General features: G+C 45.7%; 1 long non-coding RNA gene across 1 annotated transcript in view; it reads right to left on the bottom strand.

Moving 5' to 3' along the window:
• The window catches only part of LOC106492480 (uncharacterized), a 28627-nt gene extending 15690 nt beyond the window's left edge, over positions 1 to 12937 (bottom strand). Inside the window, exons 1-2 of the long non-coding RNA XR_001294001.2 lie at positions 11903 to 12937; positions 5416 to 5943 (exon numbers count right to left, since the gene is read on the bottom strand). This is a non-coding gene — a long non-coding RNA (uncharacterized lncRNA). The remainder of the gene's footprint in view (positions 1 to 5415; positions 5944 to 11902) is intronic.
• Between the last annotated feature and the right edge of the window lie 2504 nt (positions 12938 to 15441).

Below are 15441 nucleotides of genomic sequence, written 5' to 3'. Positions count from 1 at the left end.
GGGAATAATTTGACAGAAGCAGTAATCTGCTTGAGAAAGCCGAGGGCTGTTTGATATTAATACAGAGAATGATTAATCAAAGAAAGAGTAGCCCTCCGGTAATAAGCAAAGGATGAGGTCATCGACTGGGTGAAGCAGAGACCAGGCAGCACTTAAGGATATGCACTGGGGTCAAGAGCAAATAAGGAAACCTCAGGAGTTTTCAGTCCTTTAGAACATGGTAACGACCCTACTGGGTTAGATCAAAGATCCCTCTAACTCTGTAGCCTGTTTCCAACAGTGTCCAGTAGCAGATGGTCAGGGAAGAAGTATAAGAAAAGGGGAAAGTATAGACCATTCCTTCCCTGCCGTGTACCTTTTCAGCAGTTAATAGGTTAGGGACTCGTAAGCATCTAAATCATTGTGTTTAGTAACAGCTTGTGGGTGTAGCTGCTGTGAATGTGTCCACTCATTTTTCAGTCCATTTCTACTTTTGGCCTCCACAAAACCAAGTGGTGTGAGCTCCTTTCTCCCCCTCCCCCATGAAAAGAAACCATGGTGAAAAAGAAACCATGATATAATCACATCAGTGATGCCAGTATCCAGGCCTGAGAAGTATCAGAGTGGGTGAGTACTCAGTACTTCTTTAGTTCATTTCTTTAGTGTCTGTTGAGGACTAAGAGTGTGTCTGGCTCCCCACGAGCCTGCCACGGCAGCCTCACAAAATTTTAATCCTGCAGCAAGGTCTGCCCTGGCACTGAAACCAGTGAGACTCTGTGCAGATGCAGGAATCAGCCCACCTAGGTCCAGCCACAAGATCAGGGGCCCCTCTGGGCCGGGGAAGAGTTGCAGAGAAATGTGCCTTGCAGGCTCAGGGTCCGTGTCTCAGCTATGTTGCACTTGCAAGACGAGAGCTGAGCACATCCAAGCCTCCCAGAACCTCCCCTCCCTTTCCTCTGCATGTATTAAATAGAAAGCAGATTTCATCTGTAATAAATAATTCCTAAAAGTCAAAACAACAAGCGCATTTGTTCCGTCTATTTTTAGCTTTGCCACTTGCTTAAATCTTGGGTGCCTGACACTGCTTAGATCTGTGATAAAGGCAGACAGCAAGAACTTTATCATGCTTTGATAGAGCTGGTTTTTGTCAGCGCACTCTCGCCTTTGTCTTCAGCCTTAGAAGGCAAAAAGCTGGAAACCGTTCATGGGGAAATAGCTGAAACTCATTCTGCCAAAGAAAGAGAGAAAGAAAGAAAGAAAGAAAAACAGAAGACAATAATAAATGAAGAAGGCCCTTAAAATTGGCTGGGGTAGTCCCCTGATCGTAATGGGTGCTGAGTGCTGGAGTAACTCAGCCTGTAGCAGGATCAGGCCAAAGAACAGCTTGTCTTCTTTGGATAGGAGAACAAACACCTGCCTAAACCCTGTCAGGAAAGCACAAGGCCTGGAGACTGTTGTTCACATCTCCTCTCTCCCTCACACATACATGCTAGATCCCACCTGATGGGAAAGGAAATACTAGCATCTTCTATGCACCTGCATTATGTCCCCGATCCCCTTTCTCTTCACTTCTGTGATCTCTTGTGAGGACAGGAGCTGTCTTCCTCCCATCATCTTCTAGGAGACTCCCTCATTCTCAGCTTCTGCCTTCTTAGGTGAGCCAAGAGATCCACTACCTTCCTCTCTATAACCCCCAGCAGATCGAGAGGGAAAGGCACCTGTCCTGGCCCTGCCGCATATGTTTCCCAGTGCCGTATCTTAGAGGGAGAGATGGCTTTTTCCCTCAGCTCAAAGGGAAGGTCTCTGAAGGGAGGGGAAAGGGATTTTTTGCTATCATTTGCTTGTTTCTAAGCTGCAGAGTCCTCCCCAGGCTCAGGGGGCCCTTTTACCTGACAGGCCGAGTTCCTTTGGGCTAACGGCATAATTCCGACTTTCCTTGCCTTCTTCCTGTAGCGTGTTGTAGTTTTGGGGCCTCTGTTGTACTCCAGGCTGGTCTAAATGTCTCCTAAATTGTTGCCTGCATTTTCGAGTGTCTGGACTTAATGACTAAGCGAGCCCTGTCCTTGGTTTACATCTATTTAAGTAAAAGGTGTTTTTACAAATTCAGCCCTAAATGGCTAGTTTATTCGGATCTTAGACATACTGCGCTTCCCAGTGGTGGTGGATCTATTTCCATGTGCATAAATGCCTGGTAGACACTAAGGAGCAAAGAGCTTCAGGTTTTACAAATGATTTGGAGCCTGTTGAGGCTTTTGACACCCTTGAAGAAAGGTGGTTTGGAGGCAATGCTTTTGCAGTGGGGAAAGGACATGCTTGTTCTTTCATTTCTCTTCTCTGAACAGCACTGATGTGATGTGAACGTTTGGATTCACAGCCCTTCGTCTCAAACAACCATTGAAAGCAATCGATCCCACAGCTCTGCAGTTGAGTAGGACTTCTATACAAAGATGGTTTATTTTCGTGGTGGGGAAGACTCAGAGCAGTGGCATGTGCTCCATTCCTAGCCTCACTCACACTTCTTAGGTACCTATGAGAGCAGGTCACTCAACAGCTGATTTCTATTTTTATTTTCAAAAACTTCATTTGAGAGAAATGTCGTGAGCTCAAAATCACACTGCCAGCTACTACAATCAAGTTACTGAACACAACTGACTAGTTTTATCGTTGTATATGCAAATACCTAATTTGTGCTTGCAGTCACAGCTCTTGTTTCCATGCAATTACGTGCGCACAGTTTTGAAACCCAGACCTCTTAGAAACAACAAACAAAATCCCCTCTAACTGGCAGTTTGGTCCGTTACTCCAGACCTTTTTAACAGAAAGGGAAAAAAGAAAGATAAAGTACACCATCCCTCCTTGCAGGAAGGCCATGGAGCTCAATTTTTTAATATTTGATAATTATCTTTAGGTGGCAGAAAGAAAAAAGGCATCAAGACACATACAGTGTTATGACTTGCACTGGCTAAAAGTAGCATTTGCCAAGAATATGATGTACTGAAAATGACTGTTACTGTTATAATGCCATCAGCCAGGGTAGCTGTGAAGGATTTGTTTTTATGCTTCTGCCTTTAATTTCATCATGATTTTTAAAAATTTCCAGAGATTGTTGCAGCTGCTCCAGCGTTAACAGCCTTGAAATAGAAATGTGTTACTTAGCAAGATACAGCTGCAGAGGAGAAAAAAAATTCCCCAAACAACAACCCCAACATTTGGATTGATTAATCTACCAAGATGGTTATTCGTATTTTAAATTCATGTTGTTTAAACTCAAATCTGTTTGCCTCCCAGCCATTTTATTTAGTTATGTTTTTCCTAGAGTGGGAGCAATTTCCAAGATCTGCATAAAGGATGAGCACTGCCCAAGCAGCTCAGCAGCTCCTGCCACTTGTTGGCTCCTGCTTGTTTCAGGCTCGCAAGCGGAGCCGTTGGGATGGCTCTCTGGAGGCCCTTAGCCAGCATGAAGTAAATAACTACGTCCCCTCACTCTGCTCTTCCTGTAGGTGCTTCCACCATCTCTGAGAGCCTCCCTGCAAAACTGGCCTTTGCTAGATACGGGGGATTTCATGCCAGCATTATTAGAGGGTGGAAGAACACAGTGTATCTGAGTGTGTCCAGGTATATAAGACCTAGGGGAGCAGTAGGAGAAGTGCAGCGGTTCCCACATTGATTCTCACTAGCTCCAACACTGCTGTCAGAGAGCATGTTTCTGCTCCCTTTCCTTCTAATGCTGTAAAGCCGTCACTGTGTCGTGAATCTAGTAGAGTCCTTTGCCGTGTGGACCTTGCATTACAAAAACCTGTCTCTAGCGCAGATTCTCCTCCTGCCCTCTGTTGGCAACCCCTGTGTAAGCCGAAGGGAACCTCTCTAACCACTGTCACCAGCTGCTTATGATGTGGCTGAGAGCCGCAGGAGACCTGCAGTGTATTGAAACACAAGGGGAGAGAGTGCCCTTGCCTCCCGGGCAGGACTAGGCACGGTGCTGGTCCCCGCTCAGCAGGCAGGTAGGGTCAGACTCTAGCAGCCCCCGCTAGCTCTGCACCCCCCTCAGCCAGCACTGAGTTTCCCAGAGGCCCCTGGCGAGCAGAGAGCCCCACCACTGCCGTGCATTGCAGGCCACCAGCGGGAGCCCTCCTTGCTGGCCTCAAGTCTGGAGAGGCCAATGAGCACGGTCTTGAGCAGACCTACGGCGCCTGACTCAGCTGCTGCTGAGGCCCTTCCACATCCCCTCCCCGGCTGCCCTGAGCTTTCCTCCCAGCTGCATCTTTGAAGCTGGCCCTTCCTGAATGAGGGTACGGCAAGTATCTTGCTGGGAGAAACCACCTGGTTTGACATCATCTGTGTCTGCAGCTCCACACAAGCTCTCACATATGGTATTGGTGAAATGTGGTTAGGCAAGGAAACAAAAGAATGGGAGAAAGCATCCCTAAACCCGTCAGCCCCCATCGAGCAGGGAAGGATTTTCTTTCTGACATGTCCTGTGAGAACTTGCACTTCATAATGCCTCCATCCGCAGGAAGATGAGAGGAACATAACTCCTGAAAAACTTGCGCTACCACAGGGGTGTGCCTGGAAGCACAGCATGAGAGCAGGCAGTCCCCAAAACAATGTCTCAGACCTCCTGACATGCCCTGATATCCAGGGGATTTCCTCCTGCAGTCTGTAATATTCATGGATTTTGGAGAGCTGTTATCTCTTTTACTCCTTGGGGACCATCTAATTTATAGGAAACTCGGAAAACAGGAAATTTGTGGCATTTCTCAGCCCTCTCACAGATTTTTTATGCTGATGGTATAATCCCATTCTCATGATCTGGAGAGAGATCCATCTTTTGGTCAACTGATTATCGTGTAGCATTTAATGCTGCTCGCGTCATTGACTCCTACAATCACACAGCATGCAGCTGAGTGCGCTTTACCTCCAGTATACCCCTTACAGAAACCCAGCTGGATTAATATTTTGTTCCTTATTTTAAAAGAGCTGCCCAAGGTTATCTTATCCTGTCACACAGTACTTTTCCCCCTCTCTAAATAACTCCCTTGGCTTCACATTGTTTCAACTTTTTATTTAGCAGCTCTCAATTTCTCTCCCAGCTAATTTATTCCTTGAAATGCCTCCTCAGTCCTTTTAGTTTGTCTGTTCCTTTGCTGATGACATTCATGCACCCTAGCTCAAGTAGGCTACAGAAGCTTTTTCTTCCTCTCTCAGAAGTTGTCTGCAGTACTTTAATAAGGCCTATAATCTCCTTTTTTGTAAAGAATGCAGATTCAGTTTACCTAACCTTTCTAAAAATTGCTGTGTGTCTGAGTCATATTTATTGCCCTCTGGTACTTTTCCATAATATCCTTTTTTTTATAAGGTGACCATGCATGCATGCAGCATCTCAAATGTGGCCTCACGTGTACTTAACCAATGCTATAATAATTTCCTGTGACTTACGGTTGATACCGCAGTATTAATGTTTCCCAGGGTTCTGCAGAGCAGAGAGGTTACATTCCTTTCTCCTTTGAGGTTTCCCCCACACGCACTCTTCCAGCCTGGTTTGTCCTCACGCTGGCCCACAGTCCTCTGCTGTTAACTATATTCTTGTGCTGTCTCCTTGTGCAAGTCTGGACAAGGTATTTGGAATCATGTTTCTGCCTAACCTTTCTGTACTGGCCCATAGGCATCCCTCGCAGACAAGGCCAGCCAACAGGGAGAAGCTGCCACCTTCTGAATATCCAACTTCATGTTAAAGGGTTAATGTTCTGAGGGTCTTTGCATTCAGCTACGTTCCTCATGTGTTTGAATGCTTCCAGACTCTAGTGCTGCCTGTGCTGTGGTGGCACAAATTAAGTTATTTGCTGTTAGTGATGGTCTCTCCGGACAGGAGATGATAGGAGTCTCTTTCTTGTGAAAGAGGTGGTGGATCTGGCTGGTGGGAGAATTCACAGCACAGTCATTCCAACAGTAAGGAAAGGAATGAGTCTGGGAAAAGAAAGAAATTATTGAGCTTCAGTAGTTTTAGAAGTTCAATGCAGGGTGATCCTAAGTGCCATGTCTTCTATAAAGTGCAAGGAATTCCTGACCATTCACCTCCCAGCAAACCGCATACTTCAAAGGATAAAATCTTGCTCTTTGTGCTAGAAAATATATCAAATTTTTTAAAAGTGACTTTTGGCTTTTTCAAGGTCTCAGAAAACGATTCTATAAAGATACAGCAGTAGAATCTGTGCTCTATTACCATTCCCTCCCCCCGGTATTAAACCAGGTGCCTTTAGCCTCAGCATTCTTGAAGGCAAATTTCAGACATGGATAAAGGGAATCCCTTTCTGTTTTACAAAGCAATTGCACACATTTATCTAGAGACTCAAGACTGTAGCCTCCAAGTGCTATTAACCTACAAGGCAGCCACTTGTGTGTGTACATAATGTGCTTTTCTGGCTTTTCTACTTAAGCAATAAGTACACAGCTATGCACCCATACACATGGCCTTGCTATATTCATATAATTATATCCCTCGAGCAGACCATTGAAGCAGGTATGTTGCTTGTTTTATAAAGAGCAGCTGGTCTGGCTGGCTGAAGAGGTACTGACTGAGGTTTTGTTCTTGCACAACATGTATGACAGCACTGCAACCAGGTCACAGGTCTACAGCACATACATAAGTGAAAATGTGATTTGTGCGGAGTGTGATTGCAGCTCCCAGTTCATAATCACTTCATCCTGAAGTGTACTTGTTATATAATTATCAGGAGGCCTGAGGTGACAGGACAAAAAAGGACACTGAAAGAAGTAGAAAAATGGCCTGGGATCTATTCAGACAAAGGACATTTGCTAATCAATTTCACTGCACCTCTGTGTTTCTGTTAGACTTAATACTAATCCAAACCACACAAACCTATCAGTACCTAAGCAGGATTTCAACAAGGGGTATTTCACGGAATCACAGAACAGCTGAGGTTGGATGAGACCTCTGGAGACCGTCCAGTCCAAAGTCCAGGATCAGTTGGGGCAGGTTGCTCAAGTCCAGTTGGATTTTGAATATCTCCAAGGGTGGAGACTCCACTAGCTGTCTAGGCAACCTGTTCCAATGTTCAACCACCCTTGCAGTTAGAAAGCTTTTCTTGTGTTTAAACAGAATTTCCTGTAGTTTAATTTGTGCCCTTTGCCTCTTGTCCCTTCAGTGGGCACCACTGGGAAGAGTCTGGCTCTGTCTTCTTTGCTCCCTCCATCAGGTATTTATACACACTGATAAAATCCCCCTGAGCCTTCTCTTCTGCAGGCTGAACAGTCCCAGCTCTCTCAGCCTCTCCTTGTATGAAAGATGCTCCAGTCCTTTAATCAGCTTCATGGCCCTTTGCTGGACCCAATCCAGTATGTCCATATCTCTTTTGTAGTGAGGAGCCTGGGGTTATTCCTCCCCAGGTGCAGGACTCTGCAATTCCCTTTGTTGAACTTCATGAAATCCCTGTCAGCCCATTTCTGCAGCCCATCAAATGGCAGCACAACCATCTGGTGTATCAGCCACTCCTCACAATTTTATTTCATCTGCAAACTTGCTGAGAGTGTGCTCTGTCCCAGCATCCAGGTCATTAATGAAGATGTTAAACAGTATTGGCCCCAGTATCGACCCCTGGTGAACACCACTGGGGACTGGCCTCCAGCTGGACTTTGTGCTACTGGTCACAACCCTTTGAGCCTGGCAGTTCAGCCAGTTTTCTGTCCCCCTTACTGTTTATTTATCTAGCCCATATTTCATCATTTTGCCTATGAAGATGTTATGGGAGACACTGTTGAAAGTCATGCAAAAGTCAAGCTGAACAACATCTGCTGCTCTCCCTTCATCCAATGAGCTGGTCATTTCATTGTAGAAGGCTATCGGCTTGGTCAAGCATGATTTCCTCTTCATAAATCCATGCTGACTGCTCCCAGTCATTTTCTTGTCCTTAATATATTTTGAAGTGGCTTCCAGGATTATTTGCTCCATCACTTTCCCAGCAATCAAGGTGAGGCTGGCTGGCCTGTAGTCCCCTGAGCCCTGCTTCTTGCCCTTCTTGAAGATAGGAGCAACATTTGCTTTCTTCCAGTCCTCAGAAACCTCCCACCATGGCGATGACTTTTCAAAGATGACTGAGAGCACCCTCACAATGACATCAGCCAGCTCCCTCAGTACTCATGGGGGCATCCCATCAGGTCCCATGGACTTGTGTCTGTCCAATTTGTTTAAATACTCCCTGATGTGATCCTCCTCTACCAAGGGTAAGTTTTCTTTGCTCCAGACTCTCCCAAGGGTCTCAGAGGATTCATGAAAGCAAACCTTGCCAGTAAAGGCTGGGGCTAGATGACCAAGGCCATATTTCTGCTCCGTATGACTCTCTCCTATCACAGTAGCTCAGTATTGCACCATCATTGGTTGATTTGAGCCTCACAGTACCCGGTGTGACAAAGGAGAGGTTTTGCCTCTGTCTGTTTTAGCATCCTTGGACTGAGACAATGGACAGGTCAGTGTGATCTCATCTAGCCCACCAGGACACCTCCTCCTTTCTGTGGTGCAATCTGAGCTGTTCTCGTTACTGAGCAAAGAATCTCAGCTGGTGTCCCATAAGGGATGCCAGTCCTGAAAGCCCTGCTCCTTGCAGTACATGGCTCCTGTGATGTGACTGGGTGGATAAAAAATGTGCCATAAGGCAGGAAGGCCTCAATGCTCCTGGAAAGAGAGTTACAGGAGGCCACTCTCCAGAGCTGTTCTGGCGGCAGTACCCACCATCTTTGCTGGGGCCTTCTCAGAGAGGATGGAGTGAGCACCTACTGCCTGCAAACACAGTAAAGCTAAACAAGGTCTCCTTAGGCCCCCTCAGCAGGCAAGAGCAAACTGCAGTTGCTTTGTGCTTTTGAATTCCTGAACTAGTTTTTGGATTTGCATAACCAGTTTGAGTTCTGAACCTTTGGTGACCTTCAGCTATGCTTTATTCAAGGATGAGTCAAGTTAAAAATATGCACATTTCTCTAGCGGTTTTGCAGGGAGTTGAAGACTACCCCTCAAAACCTTGGTGGCCCCAGATGAATGCCCTTTGCCTTAACTCTGTCTGTGGCTGGCCTGGACAGGCATAGTTCCTCTGACACCAGTGCGTGCTCCAGGATCTGGACTATTCTGTATTCTCCCTGACCTCCTCTCACTTTACTGCTTGCTTCTCTTTCACAAACTCAGGAAAGGTTGCTCACTGAGACCATGCAGCATATCATTCCCCCTTCTCTCCATCCTTTTGTAAGATTTATGCCAGATCCTTAGCTGGGGTAAGGAGTTGCTCATTGCTCCTTTGAGTCCAGTTTCATTTTACTTATCAGAGCCGCACAATTCATTTAAGGGAGCAATGCCAGTTCATAACAATTGATGATTTAGCCCCATCTTTTCACTCCTTGTTACAGCAGCTGCTTATTTAATACTCTTGGATATTCGAGTCCTACAGTGTTTGCCGCAAGACAAGTGTTCCCAGCAATTTCTTGGTGAATAATGGAAAACAAATACCCATTGGTAAAGCACAAATCTTACTGAAGCTGTCTGGCTTATCCCTATATTGTTACCAGGCAGACTGATTCAGAGTTAGTTTCCTACTCCTCCTAACACCCCCCTCAGACGGCTCATGAGACAATGTGTTTTGTGCAGTTTTTCTATTCTCTATGTAACTACCTGTCTCTGACTCTTAAAATTAGATTTTTTCTCATTAATTAAGTTCTGTGGCCTTTAGGAGAAAATTAAAGGAATATTATCTTTTTAAACCAAATTGGTATTTTAAAGGTCTAATAAGTAAATGTATGATTTCAAAATTAAACATGATATTTCATCTGTCTGCTGTGCTCATTAAATATTTAATTAAATTCCAGACTGAGATTGATTGGTGGCTGGGAAGAGGGGGATGTGAGTTGCCCCCCGCCCACAAGAGTCTGTTTTATTTGGAGCTCTAAAGGTTTTGTCAGGAGAGAGAGGCTTCAAAGCCCAACTCTGTGACCCCAGGATTGCTGTTGGAGCAGCAGTATGTGAGCTCTCCTAATGCATGAATTCACCCCATTTTCAGCTTAACCTTGAATGCCTTATCCTCTCCTGGGTCTGGTCTAGGAGGCAGGAAGGGAGCTGACTACATCATTTCCATATGTGCCTGGAAGTTCCCCTCTGATCTCTAGAGACCTCTGGGCTTGGTTGATCCAATGCATGACTCTGCTTCCATCTTCCAGTTTGGGAAGTTGTTCAGAACAGAGTGAGATTTTCATTTGCTCAGCTCAGTGGAGTGAGAACTTAATGAATTCAGATGATTCTCAGTCATCTTTTTCATTCCCTTATTCTGGGGATCTTTTTTGCTGCTGGTGTCAGTCTGGACAGCTGCAGAGTTGGTCTGATTTATGCTCTGCCTCCTGTGAAGCCAGACAAGAAGAGACTCTCCATAGTGCTGCCCACGCTGGCCACGGCTCCTCACTACCGGAGGCATACTTGGAGGCTGGGAGCAGGTCTCACATCTTGGAAAAGGAAGGCTGTAGTCTCAGGAGTACCATGTTGGTATGAAGCAGGCTTTTGCCAAACAGCGTCACAGTCGGTATGGCTTTCTCTCTTGCAGGTCTATCATTTGTTCAGGTCCAAAGCGCATGAATATGGAATAGCGACCTTAACGAGCTCCCTCGCTAACCACATCAAACGCAGATTCAAAGTCAGATCAAACCCCACTTGAAAGCTACATAGGAATCCACTTATTCAGGAAGGCTGATTTCCAACGAAAACGTATTCCTGGTTGATTTAGACCTATTTGTTCCTGTGCCAACCTTATTCTTCAGTGTAAACAGTTCTTCCCCTGTAGGGATAAGCTTCCGATGTCTTGATATAAAGCAATGTCTACTCCACCCTCTCTTCCAGAGCCGTTCCAGTCTGAAACTCTGCCTTGAATAGGTTTGATCAGTGCTGGATTCTGTGCTCCTAGTCTCAAACCTTGTCCAACGACATCAATGCTTCCTTATTTCTCTTGGAAACACTTCTCACAGCATTTCCTAGGATTTTACTTGCCTTTTTTTATGGCCATATTACATTGCTGGCTTATAATTATCCAATGATCAAATCATATACTTAGGTTTTTCTCCTGCTTAGTCATTTCCGACTAATGAGCCAAAGCCTATAGTAGGAATTCTGTTACTAGTCTCTCAAGTGCATGACTTCACACTACCTAACCTTATTCCATTTCTGTTTTTCTAGTTCTTCCCACTTGATATTCTCTTTTTTTTTTCAACTGACAATGCTTTTCAGCTTTGTACATCTGCAAATCACTTCTGCATGCACCAGCGCTTTATGCCAAGATCAGCAACGAAAATACAAAGTCAAATTGGTTTCAAAACCAGCTGTTGAGGGTTGACACTAAGTAACCTCCCGCCAGAAATTTCTTCCTCACAGAAAGCAATTGCCTCATTTCCTTTAACAAGTTCTCACCAACCTTACAATTTTAAATCTGTCTGGTGTCTCCAGGTAAACCCATATCTTTCTATGTTGTATCATATTAAGTGCACTGTTGAAGCCCAGTTAGTAAAAAAGCAGATCACTTCCTTGAATAACATTATGTGGTTAATCAGGCACAACCCACCTTTGGTAAAACCCTATGTTGCATTTTCATTTACCTTCATGTCTTTAATTAGCTTTTCTTTCTAAAATATACTCTTTGACCTTGCATGCCACAGAGGACTGTCTAGCACCTTTCTCTGCTTGAAAAGGAAAAGGTACCTGGAGTAATGGAGTCGGTTAGCTAGGCATCCGTATTATATATTGTTTATTATCTAGACACAATTTCAATACTTAACAAGTAAGAGTGAATGCTGTCTGCTGGAATTATGGCCGTCATCTAGAGAAAGTAACAGAAACAGTCAGAATGAGCTGGTATTAAATGCTAAATCATATGGCAACTCATGAACTCACCTTCCACCTCTGGGAAGCTGGATTTAATAGAAATCCATCGGAGGGAGAAAAATATGACCACAGCTCAGCCCCCCAGCAGTCCTGCGCCCCCAGGCGATTGGCAGCGCGTGTTGGTGGGGGAGGCAGGCACGCCAAGGAATCGGTAAGCTCTCGCAGGTGTCGCGGCTTGCACAGTGCTGCTCTCTGCCAGGCCCCTAATATCAGGCCTGCCTGACCTCACGGAGCTAAAAAGGAGCGCTGCAGGCTGACGCTGTACGCTTGCAGCCCCGGCTGTGCGAAGGGGTGAAGCAAGAGTTTTTGAAAGTCTGTGCCTGAGCAGGGAGCCTTCAGCCTCATTTGAGCCGTGCATAGTCTGGCACCGACGCCGGCGGACACCCAGGGGGAGGTGTAAGGCGCTGCGAGCCTTGCGCTCAGCCGACCTGCAGGACTGCTTCAGAGCAGGAGCCGGAGGAGGCAGGGTCGAGCTGCTTTCCCCGTCTGCCACTCCACGCCTGCTGAGAGCAGGGCACACTCCTGTCATGTCCTCGCGTGCAACGCCGGTGAGCCATCGTACTACCGCAGGGGAGAGAGAAGAGCCAGCCAGCAGGGCTGAGGGTGTCCGTCAGGTCTTGAGAAGGAAACTGTCCGTGTAAAGCATGAGCTGCTACAGGGAGAGAGCTATCCAAGCTCATTCACTCCCTTCATTTGTCTTGCACACACACTGGGAAAACGCACACGCAGAGACAGCAGCAGCACTGGATACTCCTCATACATCACTCTTGCTGTTTCCTTCCCACCCCATCTCCTTCCATCATTCTCTGTACAGGGGCTCTGCACCAAACGGATCCTGAAAACCAGCCCATCTCCTCCACTCTGCCTTCGCACCACCAGCGCTGCCACTCCTGCCTGTCTCGGTCTCCCCTGCTGTCCATGGGTTACTGTCTGATCGGTGCTGGTTTGGCTTGTCAGCTCCCCTCACAGCCAAGCGACCTGCCCACTGTCATTTCGTGTTCCCTGTTTTCTGGATTGCATTGTTCTCCCGAGTACGTTGCCTAACCGCATGAAGCGCGCTCTCCCTTTCTGCCTTCGTTATTCCAAGTATCAATCACTCCGCAACCACCTTTACTGCTATTAACCTTCTTCCTGTCTTCCAAATCAAAACCCATTTCTCACTTCCATATGTCAACACCGGCAACAAGCATCGATTAAATGTCTTTCATCTTTAAAGCGCACAGCCCTGCTACCCTTGCTTATATCTTAATGCTTCCCATATGCTTCTCATCAGAGTTTAAATTCCTCTGTTTGCTTCCTCTGAGAAGTCATTCTTCATTATAATAAGTTGCCCCAAGTAAATTTATTCATCATCTTTTTCTATGACAGCCACGTTCTTTCACTACGGGAAATTAAACACTGTACCATATGGCCAGAGCAGCAAACTTTAGTACTCACTTGCTCAATTGTTTTAACACTTTGCCGCCTTCGTACAGCAGTCTGTTTGCCACTAGTGTGTCAGGCTTCCGCCTGACATATGCATTAGACATGTTAATGGGAAGGAGGAAATTAAGTGAAGTTGACAATGTGAGGAAAGAACAGTATGATCCCATTAAGTTCCAAAAATTCACCATTTCTACTATTTTTCACTGGGCTGGGGGAAAAAAAGCCCCTTAAACTAATTCCTCTGAACATGCTACATCATTAGCCTGCTGTGCCGCCATATGACAGCTTTCAAAATCAGAACAATGTGAGAATTCAGAAGCCTGGGGACAGCATATACATGTCTCTGCTATGCATCCCTTTTGTGAGGCTGGTACCGTCATTAGCTTTACCTTTCATGTTGCAGTTGTTCCTCAAACCACACTAGGTCCCGTCTAATTAATGACACACCATCCGCTACTGCTAGAAACTTAATTTTCTCTGTGTTTGTCGTAAGAATTTGGCTCTCCTGGCAGATCTTTTTTGATACATCTAGCAAATTGCATTTAATAGTATAGAAAGAATACAGACTTCCTTCCCTGGAATCTCTTCTGATGTTGACTTTTCTTGCATATCCTTTTTATATATATGTATCTCTTCTCTTGAGATAAAAGTTCCTATAAGAAAAATATAAAATTGGGGTTGAAAACAGCTACATGCTTCCACATATATATTTTACTTCCTTGCAGCCGTATGTAATTCTTGTGCTCTGGTCATTGTCTACTGCTGGGGCAGATCTGATCTGGAGGAAGGACCCGTGCCTCTGCAGAGAGTAGAATTATACCGCTTGTGCCAGGGCTGAATTTGCCCCTTTGCTCCAAATTTCTTCCCGCTCATTTATTGAGTTTCTACTTTGGTCGTGGAAGCTAGGAGAAAATTGCTGTTCCTGTTTCTGGTTTACAGCTGGGAATGGCGTCAGAACCAAGCAGCCCCTGCCTGATGACTCTCATGCTGCTTGGGTGCAACTCTTCATCCCCCCGTGCCGGGTGGGATGTGCATCACTGCGGGCTGAGGGGTGTCCCATGGCGGGCGGTGTGGGGAATGTAGAGGCGTCTTCCTGTGAGTTTGTCTCAGTGGAGCACAGACTGCTGAAGGGAGGCATCTGGGTGAGCTTGTGCCACCTCTTTCTGTTTCTCCGAGGCTGCTGCAACCCCAGCTCCAGCCTCCAGGTCTTTGGGCATGCCTCCTGACAGAAGGTGAGCTCCTGTGCTCACCCTCGTGTCCGCGGGTCACGGCGCGAGGACGTCAGCAGTGCTGTGTGGGGCAGGCGGGGACATTCCCAGCAAGGCGGACGCACCTCCTGGGCACCAGAACTATTTTTCAGAGAGAGAAGGAGAAGATTATGAAGTCAATGAGGCATGTGACTTCTGCGTGCCAGTGTTATTTGTACTCTGTCACATATCCAACAGGCATTTTTCTTAAAAACCGGTGTTTGGAAATTGTGAAGTTTTAAAATGATCTAACCTTTACAAAACTTTATTGATTTTTAACTCTGCTGAGCATGAAAAAATAATAGCTTTTACCAGCATTATTGATGCATCAGATAAGACATAGTTTCATGTTTTATCAATTCAGTGTTATCCTGTGAGGGCTGAACTTGACTACACTATTATTCCTGCTGTTGTTGTAAGTTAAGCATTGACAATGTTCTCAGCAGTTTACTTAGGAGAAGAGAGATGTAATAAAACAGTAAAAAGGCATTTTGCATCCAGCATGGGGCTGCAGAAGGAACTGTGAATAACCTGTGATCTTAAGGAAAAATCAATGACAATCTCTCCAAGCCCAAGATTGGTTTTCAAGGCTGTTGCTAGGGGGAAGGTCTGGAAACGTGTCTGCTGGCACTCCTGCAGTTCCAGGCAGATGTGGGCGGCTGCTCAGATGGCAGAAGTCCACAGAGTCCATTTGGGCTCTGCTTGTGTAAAAGCACCTGCTTTTGCCAAGCCCACTGCAAGTTTAGAGCTCTGCTCATCTAACATAAAATAATGATACCCAAGGATCTCCATTACATTTCTTCATTCTCGATCCAGTATTCAGCCCTGGTGTGTAACAGCCAATAAAATGAATACCTGAAATAAAATGAATAATAA

Source organism: Apteryx mantelli, chromosome 6 (assembly GCF_036417845.1).
Source record: "Apteryx mantelli isolate bAptMan1 chromosome 6, bAptMan1.hap1, whole genome shotgun sequence".
NCBI lineage: Eukaryota > Metazoa > Chordata > Aves > Apterygiformes > Apterygidae > Apteryx > Apteryx mantelli.
Note: the sequence above shows the minus strand (reverse complement) of the source record. Positions and strands in the feature narration are given on the sequence as shown.